We start from the raw sequence: 21,888 nt of genomic DNA on the forward strand, positions 1-21,888 counted from the left end.
GTATAACAACGGTACTCGGGACAGACGGCAGTTATGCACCGATGACCATCACCAACATCAACAAGTACTACTAGCAAGCATAAGCATATGAAAGGAATACTAGCAACTAGCAGGGCATGATAACCAGGTGCATAACAACATAGCAAGAAGGTAAGCTCTAACCCAGAAGCATTACCGAAAAAACGATAACCATATTTTAAACAAGCAAACATTTAATAAATATTCAAGTTGAAAACCATGGCTACTGCATGACTATCATGCAAGTGGGTATTGCGGCTTGCCTGGGGATGAAGAAAACACCAGGGAAGAAGTGCGAGAAGCTCGCACAAAGATTTGCTGGAAACAGTTCTCTCTCGGAGGGGCTGTTTATGTGCAAGGACAAAAGGCCATTTCCAGAATGTCAAACCATATGAAAGTGAAGCCAACAGAACGGGCTCGACGAGGCGAAGAAGTGGGCTTTGGAATCACCTCATTTGAAGTTACGGTTGAGAAGTTATGAGGTGTGGAAGAAGAAGGACCAATCTGTGAATATTTTCATCACCAACGGGAACCTGAGTGGATAAGGCAGAAGCGTATTGAGGGAAATATGTTTTCAGAATAGTGAAAGCGTACTTTAGCCTGCAGTAGACGGGAATACGCTTTCCAGAGGGGAAAACGTATTTTGAGTAAAAGGAAGGAAAAATACGCTTTCGAAGTAGGAAAAACGTATTGACCAGAATACGTGTCCACTTGACACGTCAGCCGGGGCGCCTGGGCCACTGAAGGGCCGGGCCCAGGGGCAGGGGAGGGAGGCACGCGCGCACGTCGTCTTCCTCCTCTCGCTCATGTTCTCACGTGAACAGAGGAGAGGAGCAGAGGAGGGAGCGGCGGCGGCCTGGCGGGCTCCGGCCGTTCCCAGCCAGGGCGAGGACACCGGAGGGTGCGGCCCAGCATGGCGCGTCCGTTCAGGGGGTCGGCCGGCCCCGGGGAGGAGAGGAGGACGCGGGGGCGGAGGAGGACCGAGAGGAGACAGAGGCGGCCGATGGTGGAGGGGCTCGGCACTGCGGCCACTCCGGTGAGGGGGCAAGGGGGTGGGCGGCTAAGTGGAACGAGGGGAACCCAGTGGACATGGTGGAAGGAGGAGAGGAGGCCTGTGCTGGCCGGACCCAAGCCGAGGCCGAGGCGGCCATGGAGGGAGACGGCGAACAACGGAGAGATGTGTGAGGTGTGGGAGAGGTCGGGAACGCCTTATATAGCCGAGGGGAGGGCTCTGGAGCTCACAACCGAGCTGGAGCAGTGCACTAATGGAGGTCAGGGGCTGAGCACGGCACGGGCACTGTTCTAGCGGCGCATTAATGACGAACCATGACGAGGAACCGATGCAGGGAGATGCAGTCGATCACGGGGAAGCTCCAGGACATGGTTGGACGTCGAGACGAGGAGGGAGGAGACGAGCACAGGGGCAAGAAGAAGCCAGAGCGCAAGTTTGCCATGACGCAAGCATGATCACCGCGTGCACTGGAGCAAGCGGCGCTCTTTGGCGTGGCCGACCATGTCCAGTAGATGGACCTTGGTTCCCTTAGTCCAACTAAAGAAATAAATTGGTCCAGGGGCAAATAAGAGATTTGCACTAAGCACCAAAGGTAAATTAGTAAGAAGGTGTTTGTAACTCGCTGTGGTTAAACCAGCTAGGTAACATGGTACAGAGTTTGTCTGCTGATGATCACGCACTAAGGTGATGCTGTTCACAAAAAATCAGACCAAGAGGAGGAGTTTAGATGAGGGCTGCTGTAGAAAGTGCAAAACTGGCCAGAATTAGGGATTTGGATGATACACTCACATACTTGATTTTCATGAGCTGAAATCTGGCAGAGATGGGTTATATGATGGTATGAAGCTGCTGTAAAGATTTCATGCCATTTGGAAATACCAAAGTGGCACTTGCTTCACAAAGCTTCATTCTGGACAGAAACTTGCAAAAATTCTAGAGGAATAATGGCTTGATGAACCATCCCCAAAATTGGTGGAGGTAAGTTATATAGATAATAGAAGGCCTAGAAAAATTGGCAGCCATAATGGAGCAAGATAAAATATACTTACTTCACAAACTGAAATTTTGGACAGAATCAAAGAATTGAAGATGAGCTCACATGGAGGCATGACATGCGCTCTACTTTGGTGGAGGGCTATTATATGATGATGTGAGGGATCATGCAAAATGGCAACTCATTTCGATATGCCTCGCTTGCACGTCCTTCACAAAGCTTCTTTTTGATAGAAACTTTGGAAAATCATAATTAAATAATTACTAAGCAAATGAGGTTGAATTTTGGCATGTGGCGAAGATATGGACAGGAAAAGGTGTCCAAGGAGTTTGAGGTCAATTGGGAAAAGGAAAATAGCACTTGCTTCACAATGTGCCATTTAGGGCAGAATAGGAAATGAATTATTTGAGCATGATGATAAACATGACAAATGAAATATTTTGTCATATTTGAGAAAGATATGACCCCAAAAATTTATGAGAATTATTTGAGAATTTTAGGAGTGATGGAAATAAAGGTTGCTTCACAACCTAGGGCAAATTTGAGTTATCCCTTTAATAGAAAAGGAATATTCCCAATAAAAAGAATATTGGGATTTGGGCTAGGATGAAAATGACAGGGTCTAGGGAAGGATTTGGGTATGACAAGCCACTCTGGAAGCAAAGATGAGTTCATCTTCTTCACTTTCCAGACCACAAAGCCACGGAAAAAGAAAACTCAAGCAAAAACCTCAGAAAAACAAAAGAAAAAGAAAGGGCCAAAAATTAGGCTGTCACAAATCTTACCCCCTTAAATAAATCTCGTCCTCGAGATTTGGTTGCTCAGGGAACAAGTATGAAGATACTGACTTAAGGAAACCGTTTCCAATTCGGGTATCCTTTTTGTTATTTTTGTTCCCACTAAATTTTTATCTGACTGGCCCTGGGGTGGTTTGCTTTAATATATCCATATTCTGACAGATCTTACCTTGCATGTTCATGCTTATATAGGCTCCAATTTATTTTTAGATCTGCTGACTTAGCTGACTGGGATTGATTCTCACGACTGAAATATATGTCGGTCTCACAAATCCAAGAGTGATTTCCGCGGGGTGTGTCATCCGGCACTGACAATCTTTCATGAAGTGGTGATCAGATTTTTCTAGTGGACACCCAAGCTCTAACTCCTTGCATTGGGTTTCTCCACTAAATGCTGGTCCTTTGAGTTCCAAACAGTGAGTTGGGTCATAACCGCTTTCCTGACAGATTCTGGCTTATCGCGGAAGTTTCTGAATCATCTTAACTGGTTCCACTGTCTTGAGTATCGGATCCGTACCAAATATTTGATTGTCGCCTGTCGTGGCTAGCATAAGAGTTTGACCTGTAGGATAATATCTGCAGACTTGACTAACGGTGGTTCTGCACCACGCGGGTCTTGCAACAATTTTCATACCCACATCACTGGTCTTGGTCCTTCATTATCGTTTTCTTGGTCTGGATCCTTGGCTGAAAGAGCTGGGTCATATTGCTTCTTTGTATCACCATAGGTACGGTCGGTACAATTTTTCAGCAATCGTAGCTTATCCTCATGTTTCTGATTGATTCTTGCTTCTGACCAAAATGTTGCGGATCTGATTCTTGGGATTCACTGCCATATGCTGTCAATTCACAGCGTACTACCTTGTACCAATGTCTTACTGAGGAAGATTGACTGGCTTGTGCTCGAAACTTTCATCGGACAGCTTGCTGAAAAAGACTGGGTATCGTGCTTCAGAAGCTTACCCCCTTAAAGACTTTGCTGGGGAAAGACTCGGTACCTTATGCCGGCAGCTTTTCTGGTTGCCTACTGAAGAAGGCAGAGTACCTTGTTCGGGAAATCATCCATGTATCCTACTGAAGAAGATAGATGAATCTTGCCTTGGAAGCTTCTCGTGTATCTTGCGTGGGAAGATTGGGTTACTTACACCAGAAACTTCTTATTGTGATATGCGGACCGATTTCCACATATATAACCATCTTAAATTTTTTGCTATTGATTTCTTGTATGAAACGGGGTTTTGTAGGACTATCCTCCTTTCTGAGGACATGCCATATTTTTGCTTGCTTCCAGGTACATCGGGTTCCAAAATCATCCTCAACGAAAAATTAAACTTGTATCTGAGCCATACCTTTGATAATATTCTATCAACCTTGCACACAATTTATCTTCTTGCCGATCTGATTATTTCTGCTATGAGGAGCACACGCTGAGGGAGACTTGACACTCAGTAACATGATCAGATATTCCCCAATCTGAATGCAGTCGGCTGAGAATTCCATACTGTTGTGAGGAGTGCACGTTAATGCAAACTTTACACTGACATTCCATCCAGGATTTCTTTTGTATTCAGACGAGCTATTTCCAATTTCACTGCAGTCTGCTGACAATTCCATTCTGTTTAGCTGAGTTTCCAAATATATGCATTTCTTGCTAACTCTTCGGGTCCGGTGTCGGCTGACGAGCAACTTTAATAGGGGAAAAATTTGTAACACTGAAGGCCCAAAGAAAGAAACAAAAGAAACGACTAAAACAAAAGCACCCAAACATACTACTAATTTAATTAATCAAGCAATCATCACATATTACTGCTACTCACACCATAATATGCATGCACACCTAAGCACACAAATCGCGCGGAAACTTCGGGATTACGGTCTAATATGCTGTGGCGGTGTGCACAAAAATTATATCCATGTGTGGAAGGAGTTGGCGTAACCGAAGCTACACCAAGCACTGGTTGAATAGTGGCTGGATCTGGATGGATACACAGGTGAGGACGGACTTGACAATCAAGTAGCGAGACACAAAAGTCACGACCACCTCATCATCAAGCGTACGAAGGGAGTCGTACCCGTCCGAAGAATGAAATGACATGGCAAGATAATAGTGGAAGACTGGGTTTATTGGCATTGCCCTTTTCTGATAACAAAGATCAGCAAGGGTTGCCAAGGGGACGAGATGGAGGGCATGGATGATGATGTGGTGGCATCACACCGAAGAGCAGGCATGCTAAGAAAGATGGTGTAGGCGGTGGACCGAAAACGATGCCACCTACACTCACAAGATTAACCGTTAGTGACAAAATAACAATCTATATGCATGCTACGCGACAAACAAATGCAACAATCAAGTGCAACAAACCAACTGGGGTCTATACTACCGCTTTCAAACGTTCGCGCGGGCTAGGGCATCCTACAGCCAGACCTGCTCTGATACCAAGCCTGTGGCACCCCGGCTCAGAGAAACTGGAACGCCCCGTATTCCAGCCCAGAGATCGAGGAGAAGTCTTCTGGAATACGGCACTGCTTAGCATAGAACAAACCAACTTTCTATTATTACACGAATGTGAATACAAGGTCTCCGATATTACAATAAAACATCGACACGGCGACACTACGCCATCCTCAGTTGCTCTATGCAAGCAGCAGAACAACTCGAAGCAGCGGAAAAACTTTTAGCAGCGGAACAACGACAACGGTGGTGAACTCCACTCCGCAGGGACTCTGGCTGGAACACTTAGCCTAGCTCGCAAACAAAGAATCCACGGCAAACAAGCATGCAATCCAGGCACGACCTGCAAGCTGGCATGACACGCCAGGTCAGTACATTGAATGTACTTGCAAGCTCACAATAACCAGAAGCATTCAAGACAAACATCAACATGGCATTTACGGGTTAAGCAGGAATTAACATGAGATCATCAGAATAACATGGCATGAACAACATGAACATGATACAGGTAGAACAACATGAGCATGGCATGAACATATAGATCTGACGCTACTAGCATGCAACACGATGAGACTACATGCATCATTTATTCTGCTCAGGTTACTTCGTAACCATCACATGCATCACTTACCATCCTCGGACATCACACGATCATCTCAGGATCAAATCAAGCTTGGTATAAACAATACCGTAGTAATCATTAAATGACCACAAGGAGCTTGACCTTTACCCATGATTCTCGCACAATATCATAAATATCCAATCAACTCGGTATCCTCGATACCACGGTGATCATTCCGGCGATCACAACCATGACCAACACTTGGTCTCAAACGGTGATCTTTCCGGCGATCACAACCAACTTATCTCATCGTCGAATCGGGGTTGTCATTAATCAAGTTATTATTAATACTGTTGACTCACGGTGGGACCGACACGAACTGGGCCCTTATCCGCGGGCGCGGCTATCGATAGATTTAATATACACTCTGCAGAGGTTAGTACACTGTACCCACACCACGGAACCCATGGCCTCGCACTCCCATTCGGGTGGACCAACGGCGTTCCGACAAAACCGATCTACTGCCATGAAACTCTCCCGGCCACTCCGACTCACTCCCCATTGGGCTAGTCCTGGGTGGCCCCGTGTCTACCAAAGACACAACGACCACCGTCGTGGTCCGTCCCAAATAAGGACAAAAGCGCTTATCATCCAACCTACAGGCACACAAGGTTATGTCCGCCTACCTGATCAGGGTAAGCACGCCCATAACCTTCCCTAGTTGGAGGCACTGGCGAGAGGCACGACAATAGACCCAGTTAGGTGAAGGAAATATGCCCTAGAGGTAATAATAAAGTTATTATTTATTTCCTTATATCATGATAAATGTTTATTATTCATGCTAGAATTGTATTAACCGGAAACATAATACATGTGTGAATACATAGACAAACAGAGTGTCACTAGAATGACGTGATTGACTTGACCCATTCCGTTAGCTTAGCACCCGATCGTTTAGTATGTTGCTATTGCTTTCTTCATGACTTATACACGTTCCTATGACTATGAGATTATGCAACTCCCGTTTACCGGAGGAACACTTTGTGTGCTACCAAATGTCACAACGTAAATGGGTGATTATAAAGGTGATCTACAGGTGTCTCCAAAGGTACTTGTTGGGTTGGCGTATTTCGAGATTAGGATTTGTCACTTCGATTGTCGGAGAGGTATCTCTGGGCCCACTCGGTAATGCACATCACTATAAGCCTTGCAAGCATTGTGACTAATGAGTTAGTTGCGGGATGATGTGTTACGGAACGAGTAAAGAGACTTGCCGGTAACGAGAGTGAACTAGGTATCGAGATACCGACGATCAAATCTCGGGCAAGTAACATACCGGTGACAAAGGGAACAACGTATGTTGTTATGCGGTCTGACCGATAAAGATCTTCGTAGAATATGTGGGAGCCAATATGGGCATCCAGGTCCCGCTATTGGTTATTGACCGGAGACGTGTCTCGGTCATGTCTACATAGTTCTCGAACCAGTAGGGTCCGCACGCTTAACGTTACGATGACAGTTTTATTGAGTTTTAATGTACCGAAGGAGTTCGGAGTCCTGGATGAGATCGGGGATATGACGAGGAGTCTCGAAATGGTCGAGACGTAAAAATCGATATATTGGACGACTATATTTGGACTTCGGAAAGGTTCCGAGTGATTCGGGTATTTTTCGGAGTACCGGAGAGTTACGGGAATTCGTATTGGGCCTTAATGGGCCATACGGGAAAGGAGAGAAAGGCCTCAAAAGGTGGCCGCACCCCTCCCCATGGTCTGGTCCGAATTGGACTAGGGAAGGGGGGCGCACCCTTCCTTCTTTCTCTTTTCCCCTTCCCTTCTTCTACTCCCACAAGGAAAGGAGGAGTCCTACTCCCGGTGGGAGTAGGACTTCCCCCTTTGGCGCGCCTCTCCCCTTGGCCGGCTGCCTCCTCCTTGCTCCTTTATATACAGGGGCAGGGGGGCACCCCATAGACACAACAATTGATCCTTGAGATCTCTTAGCCGTGTGCGGTGCCCCCCTCCACCATATTACACCTCGATAATACCGTTGCGGAGCTTAGGCGAAGCCCTGCGTGGGTGGAACATCATCATCATCACCACGCCGTCGTGCTGACGAAACTCTCCCTCAACACTCGGCTGGATCGGAGTTCGAGGGACATCATCGAGCTGAACGTGTGTAGAACTCGGAGGTGCCGTACGTTCGGTACTTGATCGGTCGGATCGTGAAGACGTACGACTACATCAACCGCGTTGTGATAACGCTTCCGCTGTCGGTCTACGAGGGTACGTGGACAACACTCTCCCCTCTCGTTGCTATGCATCACCATGATCTTGCGTGTGCGTAGGAATTTTTTTGAAATTACTACGTTCCCCAACAGTGGCATCCGAGCCAGGTTTTATGCGTTGATGCTATGCACGAGTAGAACACAAGTGAGTTGTGGGCGATATAAGTCATACTGCTTACCAGCATGTCATACTTTGGTTCAGCGGTATTGTGAGATGAAGCGGCCCGGACCGACATTACGCGTACGCTTACGCGAGACTGGTTTCACCGTTGCGAGCACTCGTTGCTTAAAGGTGACTGGCGGGTGTCTGTCTCTCTCACTTTAGTTGAACCGAGTGTGGCTACGCCCGGTCCTTGCGAAGGTTAAAACAGCACCAACTTGACAAACTATCGTTGTGGTTTTGATGCGTAGGTAAGAACGGTTCTTGCTAAGCCCGTAGCAGCCACGTAAAACTTGCAACAACAAAGTAGAGGACGCCTAACTTGTTTTTGCAGGGCATGTTGTGATGTGATATGGTCAAGACATGATGTGATATAATTTGTTGTATGAGATGATCATGTTTTGTAACCGAGTTATCGGCAACTGGCAGGAGCCATATGGTTGTCGTTTTATTGTATGCAATGCAATCGCCATGTAATGCTTTACTTTATCACTAAGCGGTAGCGATAGTCGTAGAAGCATAAGATTGACGAGACGACAACGATGCTACGATGGAGATCAAGGTGTTGCGCCGGTGACGATGGTGATCATGACGGTGCTTCGGAGATGGAGATCACAAGCACAAGATGATGATGGCCATATCATATCACTTATATTGATTGCATGTGATGTTAATCCTTTATGCATCTTATCTTGCTTTGTTTGACGGTAGCATTATAAGATGATCCTTCACTAAATTATCAAAGTATAAGTGTTCTCCCTGAGTATGCACCGTTGCGAAAGTTCTTCGTGCTGAGACACCACGTGATGATCGGGTGTGATAGGCTCTACGTTCAAATACAACGGGTGCAAAACAGTTGCACATGCGGAATACTCAGGTTAAACTTGACGAGCCTAGCATATAACAGATATGGCCTCGGAACACGGAGACCGAAAGGTCGAGCGTGAATCATATAGTAGATATGATCAACATAGTGATGTTCACCGTTGAAACTACTCCATCTCACGTGATGATCGGACATGGTTTAGTTGATATGGATCACGTGATCACTTAGAGGATTAGAGGGATGTCTATCTAAGTGGGAGTTCTTAAGTAATATGATTAATTGAACTTGAATTTATCATGAACTTAGTCCTGATAGTATTTTGCAAATTATGTTGTAGATCAATAGCTCGCGTTGTTGCTTCCCTGTTTTATTTTTGATATGTTCCTAGAGAAAATTATGTTGAAAGATGTTAGTAGCAAAGATGCGGATTGGATCCGTGATCTGAGGATTATCCTCATTGCTGCACAGAAAAATTATGTCCTTGATGCACCGCTAGGTGACAGACCTATTGCAGGAGCAGATGCAGACGTTATGAACGTTTGGCTAGCTCAATATGATGACTACTTGATAGTTTAGTGCACCATACTTAACGACTTAGAATCGGGACTTCAAAGACGTTTTGAACGTCATGGACCATATGAGATGTTCCAGGAGTTGAAGTTAATATTTCAAGCAAATACCCGAGTTGAGAGATATGAAGTCTCCAACAAGTTCTATAGCTAAAAGATGGAGGAGAATCGCTCAACTAGTGAGCATGTGCTCAGATTGTCTGGATACTACAATCGCTTGAATCAAGTGGGAGTTAATCTTCCAGATAAAATAGTGATTGACAGAATTCTCTAGTCACCATCACCAAGTTAGTAGAACTTCGTGATGAACTATAGTATGCAAGAGATGACGAAAGTAATTCCCGAGCTCTTCGTGATGCTGAAATCGACGAAGGTAGAAATCAAGAAAAACATCAAGTGTTGATGGTTGACGAGACCACTAGTTTCAAGAAAAGGGCAAAGGGAAGAAGGGGAACTTCAAGAAGAACGGCAAGCAAGTTGCTGCTCAAGTGAAGAAGCCTAAGTCTGGTCCTAAGCCTGAGACTAAGTGCTTCTACTGCAAAGGGACTGGTCACTGGAAGCGGAACTACCCTAACTATTTGGTGGATAAGAAGGATGGCAAAGTGAACAAAGGTATATTTGATATACAGATTATTGATGTGTACTTTACTAGTGTTTATAGCAACCCCTCGGTAATTGATACTGGTTCAGTTGCTAAGAGTAGTAACTCGAAACGGGAGTTGCAGAATAAACTGAGACTAGTAAAAGTGAACAAAGGTATATTTGATATACAGATTATTGATGTGTACTTTACTAGTGTTTATAGCAACCCCTCGGTAATTGATACTGGTTCAGTTGCTAAAGAGTAGTAACTCGAAAACGGGAGTTGCAGAATAAACAGAGACTAGTAAAAGGCGAGGTGACGATGTGTGTTGGAAGTAGTTCCAAGATTGATATGATCATCATCGCACACTCCTTGTACTTTCGGGATTAGTGTTGAAACTAAATAAGTGTTATTTGGTGTTTGCGTTGAGCATAAATATGATTTGATCATGTTTATTGCAATACGGTTATTCATTTAAATTAGAGAACAATTGTTGTTCTGTTTACATGAATAAAACCTTCTATGGTCATACACACCAACGAAAATGGTTTGTTGGATCTCGATCGTAGTGATACACATATTCATAATATTGAAGCCAAAAGATGCAAAGTTAATAATGATAGTGCAACTTATTTGTGGCATTGCCGTTTAGGTCATATTGGTGTAAAGTGCATGAAGAAACTCCATACTGATGGGATTTTGGAATCACTTGATTATGAATCACTTGATGCTTGCGAACCGTGCCTCATGGGCAAGATGACTAAAACGCCGTTCTCCGGAAGTATGGAGAGAGCAACAGATTTGTTGGAAATCATACATACAGATGTATGTGGTCCGATGAATATTGAGGCTCGTAGCAGGTATCATTATTTTCTGACCTTCACAGATGATTTGAGCAGATATGGGTATATCTACTTAATGAAACAAGAGTCTGAAACATTTGAAAAGTTCATATAATTTCAGAGTGAAGCAGAAAATCATCGTAACAAGAAAATAAAGTTTCTACGATCTGATCGTGGAGAAGAGTATTTAAGTTACGAGTTTGGCCTTCAGTTAAAACAATGTGGAATAGTTTCACAAATTCATGCCACCTGGAACACCACAGCATAATGGTGTGTCCGAACGTCATAACCGTACTTCATTGGATATAGTGCAATCTATGATGTCTCTTACCAATTTACCACTAATCGTTTTGGGGGTTATGCACTAGAGACAGCTGCATTCACGTTAAATAGGGCACCATCAAAATCCATTGAGACGACGCCTTATGAACTGAGGTTTAGCAAGAAACCAAAGTTGTCGTTTCTTAAAATTTTGGGGTTGCGATGCTTATGTGAAAAAGTTTCATCCTGATAAGCTCAAACCCAAATCGGAGAAATGTGTCTTCATAGGATACCCAAAGAAGACAGTTGGGTACACCTTCTATCACAGATCCGAAGGCAAGACATTCGTTGCTAAAAAATGGATCCTTTCTAGAGAAGGAGTTTCTCTCGAAAGAAGTGAGTGGGAGGAAAGTAGAACTTGATGAGGTAATTGTACCTGCTCCCTTATTGGAAAGTAGTTCATCACAGAAACCAGTTTCTGTAACGCCTATACCAATTAGTGAGGAAGTTAATGATGATGATCATGGAACTTCAGATCAAGTTATTACTGAACCTCGTAGGTCAACCAGAGTAAGATCCGCACCAGAGTGGTACGGTAATCCTGTTCTGGAGGTTATGTTACTAGACCATGACGAACCTACGAACTATGAAGAAGCAATGGTGAGCCCAAATTCCGCAAAATGGCTTGAGGCCATGAAATCTGAGATGAGATCCATGTATAAGAACAAAGTATGGACTTTGGTTGACTTGCCCGATGATCGGCAAGCCATAGAAAATAAATGGATCTTCAAGAGGAAGACGGACGCTGATAGTAGTGTCACTGTCTACAAAGCTAGAATTGTCGCAAAAGGTTTTCGACAAGTTCAAGGTGTTGACTACGATGAGAGAGTTTGTCACTAGTATCTATGCTTAAAGTCTGTCTGAATCATGTTAGCAATTGCCACATTTTATGAAATCTGGCAAATGGATAAACAAAACTACATTCCTTAATGGATTTATTAAAGAAGAGTTGTATATGATGCAACCAGAAGGGTTTGTCAATCCTAAAGGTGCTAACAAAATATGCAAGCTCCAGCGATCCATCTATGGACTGGTGCAAGCATCTCGGAGTTGGAATATACGCTTTGATAAGTTGATCAAAGGATATAGTTTTATACAGACTTGCGGTGAAGCCCGTATTTACAAGAAAGTGAGTGGGAGCACTACAGCATTTCTGATAAGTATATGTGAATGACATATTGTTGATCAGAAATAATGTAGAATTATTCTGCAAAGCATAAAGGAGTGTTTGAAAGGAGTTTTTCAAAGAAAGACTTCGGTGAAGCTGCTTACATATTGAGCATCAAGATCTATAGAGATAGATCAAGACGCTTGATAAAGTTTTCAATGAGTACATACCTTAACAAGATTTTGAAGTAGTTCAAAATAGAACAGTCAAAGAAAGAGTTCTTGCCTGTGTTACAAGGTGTGAAATTGAGTAAGACTAAAAAACCCGACCACAGCAGAAGATAGAAAAAGAATGAAAGTCATTCCCTATGCCTCGGCCATAGGTTCTATAAAGTATGCCATGCTGTGTACCAGATCTATTGTATACCCTACACTGATTTTGGCAAGGGAGTACAATAGTGATCTAGGAGTAGATCACTAGACATCGGTCAAAATTATCCTTACTGGAATAAGGATATGTTTCTCGATTATGGAAGTGCCAAAAGGCTCGTCGTAAAAGGTTACGTCAATGCAAGTTTTGACACTAATCTAGATAACTCTAAGTCTCGGTCTAGATACATATTGAAAGTGGGAGCAATTAGCTAGAGTAGCTCCATGCAGAGCATTGTAGACATAGAAATTTGCAAAATACTTACGGATCTGAATATGACAGACCCGTTGACTAAAATTATCTCACAAGCAAAACATGATCACACCTTAGTAAACCCTTTGGGTGATGGTCACATGACGATGTGAACTATGGGTGTTAATCACATGGTGATGTGAACTATTCATGTTAAATCACATGGCGATCTGACCTAGATTATTGACTCTAGTGCAAGTGGGAGACTGAAGGAAATATGCCCTAGAGGCAATAATAAAGTTATTATTTATTTCCTTATATCATGATAAATGTTTATTATTCATGCTAGAATTGTATTAACCGGAAACATAATACATGTGTGAATACATAGACAAACAGAGTGTCACTAGTATGCCTCTACTTGACTAGCTCGTTAATCAAAGATGGTTATGTTTCCTAGCCATAGACATGAGTTGTCATTTGATTAACGGGATCACCTCATTAGGAGAATGACGTGATTGACTTGACCCATTCCGTTAGCTTAGCACCCGATCGTTTAGTATGTTGCTATTGCTTTCTTCATGACTTATACATGTTCCTATGACTATGAGATTATGCAACTCCCGTTTACCGGAGGAACACTTTGTGTGCTACCAAACGTCACAACGTAAATGGGTGATTATAAAGGTGCTCTACAGGTGTCTCCAAAGGTACTTGTTGGGTTGGCGTATTTCGAGATTAGGATTTGTCACTCCGATTGTCGGAGAGGTATCTCTGGGCCCACTCGGTAATGCACATCACTATAAGCCTTGCAAGCATTGTGACTAATGAGTTAGTTGCGGGATGATGTGTTACGGAACGAGTAAAGAGACTTGCCGGTAACGAGAGTGAACTAGGTATCGAGATACCGACGATCAAATCTCGGGCAAGTAACATACCGGTGACAAAGGTAACAACGTATGTTGTTATGCGGTCTGACCGATAAAGATCTTCGTAGAATATGTGGGAGCCAATATGGGCATCCAGGTCCCGCTATTGGTTATTGACCGGAGACGTGTCTCGGTCATGTCTACATAGTTCTCGAACCCGTAGGGTCCACACGCTTAACGTTACGATGACAGTTTTATTGAGTTTTGATGTACGGAAGGAGTTCGGAGTCCCGGATGAGATCGGGGATATGACGAGGAGTCTCGAAATGGTCGAGACATAAAAATCGATATATTGAACGACTATATTTGGACTTCGGAAAGGTTCCGAGTGATTCGGGTATTTTTCGGAGTATCGGAGAGTTACGGGAATTCGTATTGGGCCTTAATGGGCCATACGGGAAAGGAGAGAAAGGCCTTAAAAGATGGCCGCACCCCTCCCCATGGTCTGGTCCGAATTGGACTAGGGAAGGGGGGCGCACCCTTCCTTCTTTCTCTTTTCCCCTTTCCTTCTCCTACTCCCACAAGGAAAGGAGGAGTCCTACTCCCGGTGGGAGTAGGACTTCCCCCTTTGGCGCGCCTCTCCCCTTGGCCGGCTGCCTCCTCCTTGCTACTTTATATACGAGGGCAGGGGGCACCCCATAGACACAACAATTGATCCTTGAGATCTCTTAGCCGTGTGCGGTGCCCCCCTCCACCATATTACACCTCGATAATACCGTTGCGGAGCTTAGGCGAAGCCCTGCGTCGGTGGAACATCATCATCGTCACCATGCCGTCGTGCTGACGAAACTCTCCCTCAACACTCGGCTGGATCGGAGTTCGAGGGACATCATCGAGCTGAACGTGTGTAGAACTCGGAGGTGCCGTACGTTCGGTACTTGATCGGTCAGATCGTGAAGATGTACGACTACATCAACCGCGTTGTGATAACGCTTCCGTTGTCGGTCTACGAGGGTACGTGGACAACACTCTCCCCTCTCGTTGCTATGCATCACCATGATCTTGCGTGTGCGTAGGAAATTTTTTGAAATTACTACGTTCCCCAACATTAGGACCTCCCCATAAGGTAAGCGTGGTTGCACTGGTCAGTTTCGATATGGTGGCACCATGACTCAGCCAACAGTTGTTCAAGTTGGATATGATTCTGGTTAAACTTGAATGCAAATATGCTGAGCCATGATAAAATAACATGATGTAATTACAATGCATGAGCATGATATCAACATAAGCATGAGAGTACGACATAACTATCCACTATATCAACAATGAATCATATCCAACTGAGCATGGCATACTGACTAACATGACCATCACAAGTACATACTTCTCAGAAACATAGCATGACCACTAGCATCAACAATAAATATCATGCAAGAACATAACAACAATGCAAGCATTTAACCAACGGGATGCAATGAAACATGTATAACAACGGTACTCGGGACAGACGGCAGTTATGCACCGATGACCATCACCAACATCAACAAGTACTACTAGCAAGCATAAGCATATGAAAGGAATACTAGCAACTAGCAGGGCATGATAACCAGGTGCATAACAATATAGCAAGAAGGTAAGCACTAACCCAGAAGCATTACCGAAACAACGATAACCATATTTCAAACAAGCAAACATTTAATAAATATTCAAGTTGGAAACCATGGCTACTGCATGACTATCATGCAAGTGGGTATTGTGGCTTGCCTGGGGATGAAGAAAACACCAGGGAAGAAGTGCGAGAAGCTCGCAGAAAGATTTGCCGGAAACAGTTCTCTCTTGGAGGGGCTGTTTACGTGCAAGGACAAAAAGGTCATTTCCAGAATGTCAAACCATAATGAAAATGAAGCCAACAGAACGGGCTCGACAAGTCGAAGAAGTGGGCTTTGAATCACCTCATTTGGAGTTACGGTTGAGAAGTTATGAGGTGTGGAAGAAGAAGGACCAATCTGTAAATATTTTCATCACCAACGGGTCCCTGAGTGGATAAGGCAGAAGCGTATTGCATGAAATACGTTTACAGAATAGTGAAACTGTACTTTAGGCACAGTAGAACGGAATACACTTTCCAGAGGGGAAAACGTATTTTGGGTAAAAGGAACGATAAATACGCTTTCGAGTAAAGGAAAACTTACTAACCGGAATACGTGTCCACTTGACACGTCAGTGGGGGCGCCTGGGCCACTGACGGGCCGGGCCCAGGGGAAGGGGAGGGAGGCACGGGCGCACGTCGTCTTCCTCCTCTCGCTCCTGTTCTCACGCGAACAGAGGAGAGGAGCAGAGGAGGGAGCGGCGGCGGCCTGGCCGGCTCCGGCCGTCCCCGGCCAGGGCGAGGCCACCGGAGGGTGAGGCCCGGCGTGGCGCGTCCGTTCAGGGGGTCGGCCGGCCCCGGGGAGGAGAGGAGGACGCGGGGGCGGAGGAGTACCGAGGGGAGACAGAGGCGGCCGGTGGTGGAGGGGCTCGGCGCTGCGGCCACTCCGGTGAGGGGGCAAGGGGGTGGGGCGGCTGAGTGGAACGAGGGGAACCCAGTGGACATGGTGGAAGGAGGAGAGGAGGCCTGTGCTGGCCGGACCCAAGCCGAGGCCGAGGCGGCCATGGAGGGAGACGGCGAACAACGGCGAGATGTGGCGATCCTGGTGACCAAATGAGGCGAGGGAGAGATATGTGAGGTGTGGGAGAGGTCGGGAACGCCCTATATAGCCGAGGGGAGGGCTCTGGAGCTCACAACCGAGCTGGAGCAGTGCACTAATGGAGGTCAGGGGCTGAGCACGGCACGGGCACTGTTCTAGCGGCGCATTAATGGGAACCACGACGAGGCACCGATGCAGGGAGATGCAGTCAATCACGGGAAAGCTCCAGGACATGGTTGGACGTCGAGACAAGGAGGGAGGAGACGAGCACAGGGGCAAGAAGAAGCCAGAGCGCGAGTTTTCTATGATGCAAGCATGATCACCGCGTGCACTGGAGCAAGCGGCGCTCTTTGGCGTGGCCGACCATGTCCCATAGATGGACCTTGGTGCCCTTAGTCGAACTAAAGAAATAAATCGGTCCAGGGGCAAAGAAGAGATTTGCACTAAGCTCCAAAGGTAAATCAGTAAGAAGGTGTTTGTAACTCTCTGTGGTTAAACCAGCTAGGTAACATGGTAAAGAGTTTGTCTGCTGATGATCACCCACTAAGGTGATGCTTACCAAAAATCAGACCAAGAGGAGGAGTTTAGATGAGGGTTGCTGTAGAAAGTGCAAAACTGGCCAGAATTAGGGATTTGGATGATACACTCACATACTTGATTTTCATGAGCTGAAATCTGGCAGAGATGGGTTATATGATGGTATGAAGCTGCTTTAAAGATTTTATGCCATTTGGAAATACCAAAGTGGCACTTGCTTCACAAAGCTTCATTCTAGACAGAAACTTGCAAAAAATCTAGAGGAATAATGGCTTGATGAACCATGCCCAAAATGGGTGGAGGTAAGTTATATGGATAATAGAACGCCTAGAAAAATTGGCAGCCATAATGGAGCAATATAAAATATACTTGCTTCACAAACTGAAATTTTGGACAGAATCAAAGAATTGAAGATGAGCTCACATGGAGGCATGACATGAGCTCTACTTTGGTGGAGGGCTATGATATGATGATATGAGGGATCATGCAAAATGGCAACTCATTTGGATATGCCTCGCTTGCACCTCCTTCACAAAGCTTCTTTCTGGATAGAAACTTTGGAAAATCATAATTAAATAATTACTAGGCAAATGAGGTTGTATTTTGGCATGTGGCAATGATATGGACAGGAAAAGGTGTCCAAGGAGTTTGAGGTCAACTGGGAAAAGGAAAATAGCACTTGCTTCACAATGTGCCATTTAGGGCAGAATAGGAAATGAATTATTTGAGCATGATGATAAACATGACAAATGAAATATTTTGTCATATTTGAGAAAGATATGACCCAAACAGTTTATGAGAATTATTTTCGAATTTTATGAGTGATGGAAATAAAGGTTGCTTCACAACCTAGGAAAATTTTGAGTTATTCCTTTAATAGAAAAGGAATATTTCCAATAAAAAGAATATTGGGATTTGGGCTAAGATGAAAATGACAGGGTCTAGGGAAGGATTTGGGTATGACAAGCCACTCTGGAAGAAAAGAAGAGTTCATCTTCTTCACTTTCCAGACCACAAAGCCATGGAAATAGAAAACTCACGCAAAAACCTCAGAAAACAAAAGAAAAAGAAAGGGCCAAAAATCAGGCTGTCACAGTCTTGTTAACCATCAACACTTGATGCTCTTTCTTGATTTCTACCTTCGCCAATTTCAGCATCGCGAAGAGCTCGGGAATCATTTCGTCATCCCTTGCACATTATAGTTCATCACGAAGTTCTAATAGCTTGGTGATAGTGACTAGAGAACTCTGTCAATCACTATCTTATCTAGAAGATTAACTCCCACTTGATTCAAGTGATTGTAGTGCCCAGACATTCTGAGTACATGCTCACTAGCTAAGCTATTCTCCTCCATCTTGTAGGCAAAGTATTTGTCAAAGGTCTCATACCTCTCGACACGGGCATGAGTCTGAAATACCAATTTCAGCTCTTGGAACATCTCATATGCTCTGTGGCGTTTCAAAACATTTTTGAAGTCCGGGTTCTAAGCCGTAAAGCACGGTGCACTAAACTATCAAGTAGTCATCATTATGAGCTTGCCAAACGTTCATAACGTCTGCATTTGCTCCTGCAATAGGTTTGTCACATAGCGGTGCATCAAGGAGATAATTCTTCTGTGTAGCAATGCGGATAACCCTCAGATCACGGACCAAGTCCGCATCATTGCTACTATCATCTTTCAACTTATTTTTCTCTAGGAACATATCAAAAAATAAACGGGGAACTACATCGCGAGCTATTGATCTACAACATAATTTGCAAATACTATCAGAACTAAGTTCATGATAAATTAAAGTTCAATTAATCAAATTACTTAAGAACTCCCACTTAGATAGACATCGATCCCTCAAGTCATCTAAATGATACGTGATCCAAATCAACTAAACCATGTCCGATCATCGTGAGATGGAGTAGTCATCAATGGTGAACATCTTTATGTTGATCATATCTACTATATGATTCACGTTCGACCTTTCGGTCTCCAGTGTTCTGAGGACATGTCTGTACATGCAAGGCTCGTCAAGTTTAACCCGAGTATTCCGCATGTGCAAAACTGTCTTGCACCCGTTGTATGTGAACGTGGAGTCTATCACATCCGATCATCACGTGGTGTCTCAACACGACGAACTTTCGCAACGGTGCATACGCAGGGAGAACACTTATACCTTGAAATTTTAGTTAAGGGATCATCTTATAATGCTACCACCGTACTAAGCAAAATAAGATGCATAAAAGATAAACATCACATGCAATCAAAATATGTGACATGATATGGCCATCATCATCTTGTGCCTTTGATCTCCATCTCCAAAGCACCGTCATGATCTCCATCGTCACCGGCTTAACACCTTGATCTTCATCGTTGCGTCGTTGTCGACTCGCCAACTATTGCTTCTACAACTATCACTAACACATAGTGATAAAGTAAAGCAATTACATGGCGTTTGCATTTCATACAATAAAGCGACAACCATAAGGCTCCTGCCCTTTGCCGATTACTTTTACAAAATATGATCATCTCATACAATAACGTATATCACATCATGTCTTTACCATATCACATCACAACATGCCCTGCAAAACAAGTTAGACGTCCTCTACTTTGTTGTTGCAAGTTTTATGTGGCTGCTACGGGCTTCTAGCAAGAACCATTCTTACCTACGCATCAAAACCACAATGGTGATTTATCAAGTTTGCTGTTTTAACCTTCAACAAGGACCGGCCGTAGTCAAATTCGATTCAACTAAAGTAGGAGAAACAGACACCCGCCAACTGATACGTCTCCAACGTATCTATAATTTATGAAGTATTCATGCTATTATATTATTTGTTTTGGATGTTTATGGCCTTTACTAAACACTTTTATATTATTTTTGGGACTAACCTATTAACCGGAGGCCCAGCCCAAATTGCTGTTTTCTTGCCTATTTCAGTATTTTGAAGAAAAGGAATATCAAACGGAGTCCAAACGGAATGAAACCTTCGGGAGAGTTATTTTTGGAACGGAAGCAATTCAGGAGATTTGGAGTAGACGTCAAGGAAACTTCGAGGAAGCCACGAGACAGGGAGGCGCGCCCTACCCCCTGGGCGTGCCCCCACCCTCGTGGGCCCCTCGTGGCTCCCCTGACCGACTTCTTTTGCCTATATATGTCCATATACCCTAAAAACATCGGGGAACATAATAGATCGGGAGTTCCGCCGCCGCAAGCCTCTGTAGCCACCAAAAACCAATCGGGACCTTGTTCCGGCACCCAACGGAGGGGGGATCCCTCACCGGTGGCCATCTTCATCATCCCGGCGCTCTCCATGACGAGGAGGGAGTAGTTCACCCTCGGGGCTAAGGGTATGTACCAGTAGCTATGTGTTTGATCTCTCTCTCTCTCTCTCTCTTGTGTTCTTGATTCGGCACGATCTTGATGTATCGCGAGCTTTGCTATTATAGTTGGATCTTATGATGTTTCTCCCCCTCTACTCTCTTGTAATGGATTGAGTTTTCCATTTGAAGTTATCTTATCGGATTGAGTCTTTAAGGATTTGAGAACACTTGATGTATGTCTTGCATGTGCTTATCTGTGGTGGCAATGGGATATCACGTGATCTACTTGATGTATGTTTTGGTGATCAACTTTCGGGTTCCGTGACCTCGTGAACTTATGCATAGGGGTTGGCACACGTTTTCGTCTTGACTCTCCGGTAGAAACTTTGGGGCACTCTTTGAAGTACTTTGTGTTGGTTTGAATAGATGAATCTGAGATTGTGTGATGCATATCGTATAATCATACCCACGGATACTTGAGGTGACATTGGAGTATCTAGGTGACATTAGGGTTTTGGTTGATATGTGTCTTAAGGTGTTATTCTAGTACGAACTCTTGAATAGATCGATCCGAAAGAATAACTTTGAGGTGGTTTCGTAACCTACAATAATCTCTTCGTTTGTTCTCAGCTATTAGTGACTTTGGAGTGACTCTGTGTTGCATGTTGAGGGATAGTTATATGATCCAATTATGTTATTATTGTTGAGAGAACTTGCACTAGTGAAAGTATGAACCCTAGGCCTTGTTTCCTAGCATTGCTATACCGTTTACGCTCACTTTTATCGCTTGCTACCTTGTTGTTTTTATATTTTCAGATTACAAAAACCTATATCTACCATCCAGATTGCACTTGTATCACCATCTCTTCGCCGAACTAGTGCACCTATACAATTTACCATTGTATTGGGTGTGTTGGGGGACACAAGAGACTCTTTGTTATTTGGTTGCAGGGTTGCTTGAGAGAGACCATCTTCATCCTACGCCTCCCACGGATTGATAAACCTTAGGTCATCCACTTGAGGGAAATTTGCTATTGTCCTACAAACCTCTGCACTTGAAGGCCCAACAACGTCTACAAGAAGAAGGTTGTGTAGTAGACATCAAGCAATTTCTGGCGCCGTTGCCGGGGAGGTGAGTGCTTCAAGGTATATCTTTAGATCTTGCAATCGAATCTTTTAGTTTCTTGTTTTATCACTAGTTTAGTTTATAAAAGAAAACTACAAAAAATGGAATTAAGGGTGCCTCATATGTCTTTTTAATGTCTTTCGTGAAAATGATGGGAAGGAAAATTGTGCTCAAGTACTAGAAGAAGAACTACATAGAATGCTT

The sequence above is a fragment of the Aegilops tauschii genome, chromosome 2 (genome assembly GCF_002575655.3).
Source record: "Aegilops tauschii subsp. strangulata cultivar AL8/78 chromosome 2, Aet v6.0, whole genome shotgun sequence".
In the NCBI taxonomy this organism is placed as follows: domain Eukaryota; kingdom Viridiplantae; phylum Streptophyta; class Magnoliopsida; order Poales; family Poaceae; genus Aegilops; species Aegilops tauschii.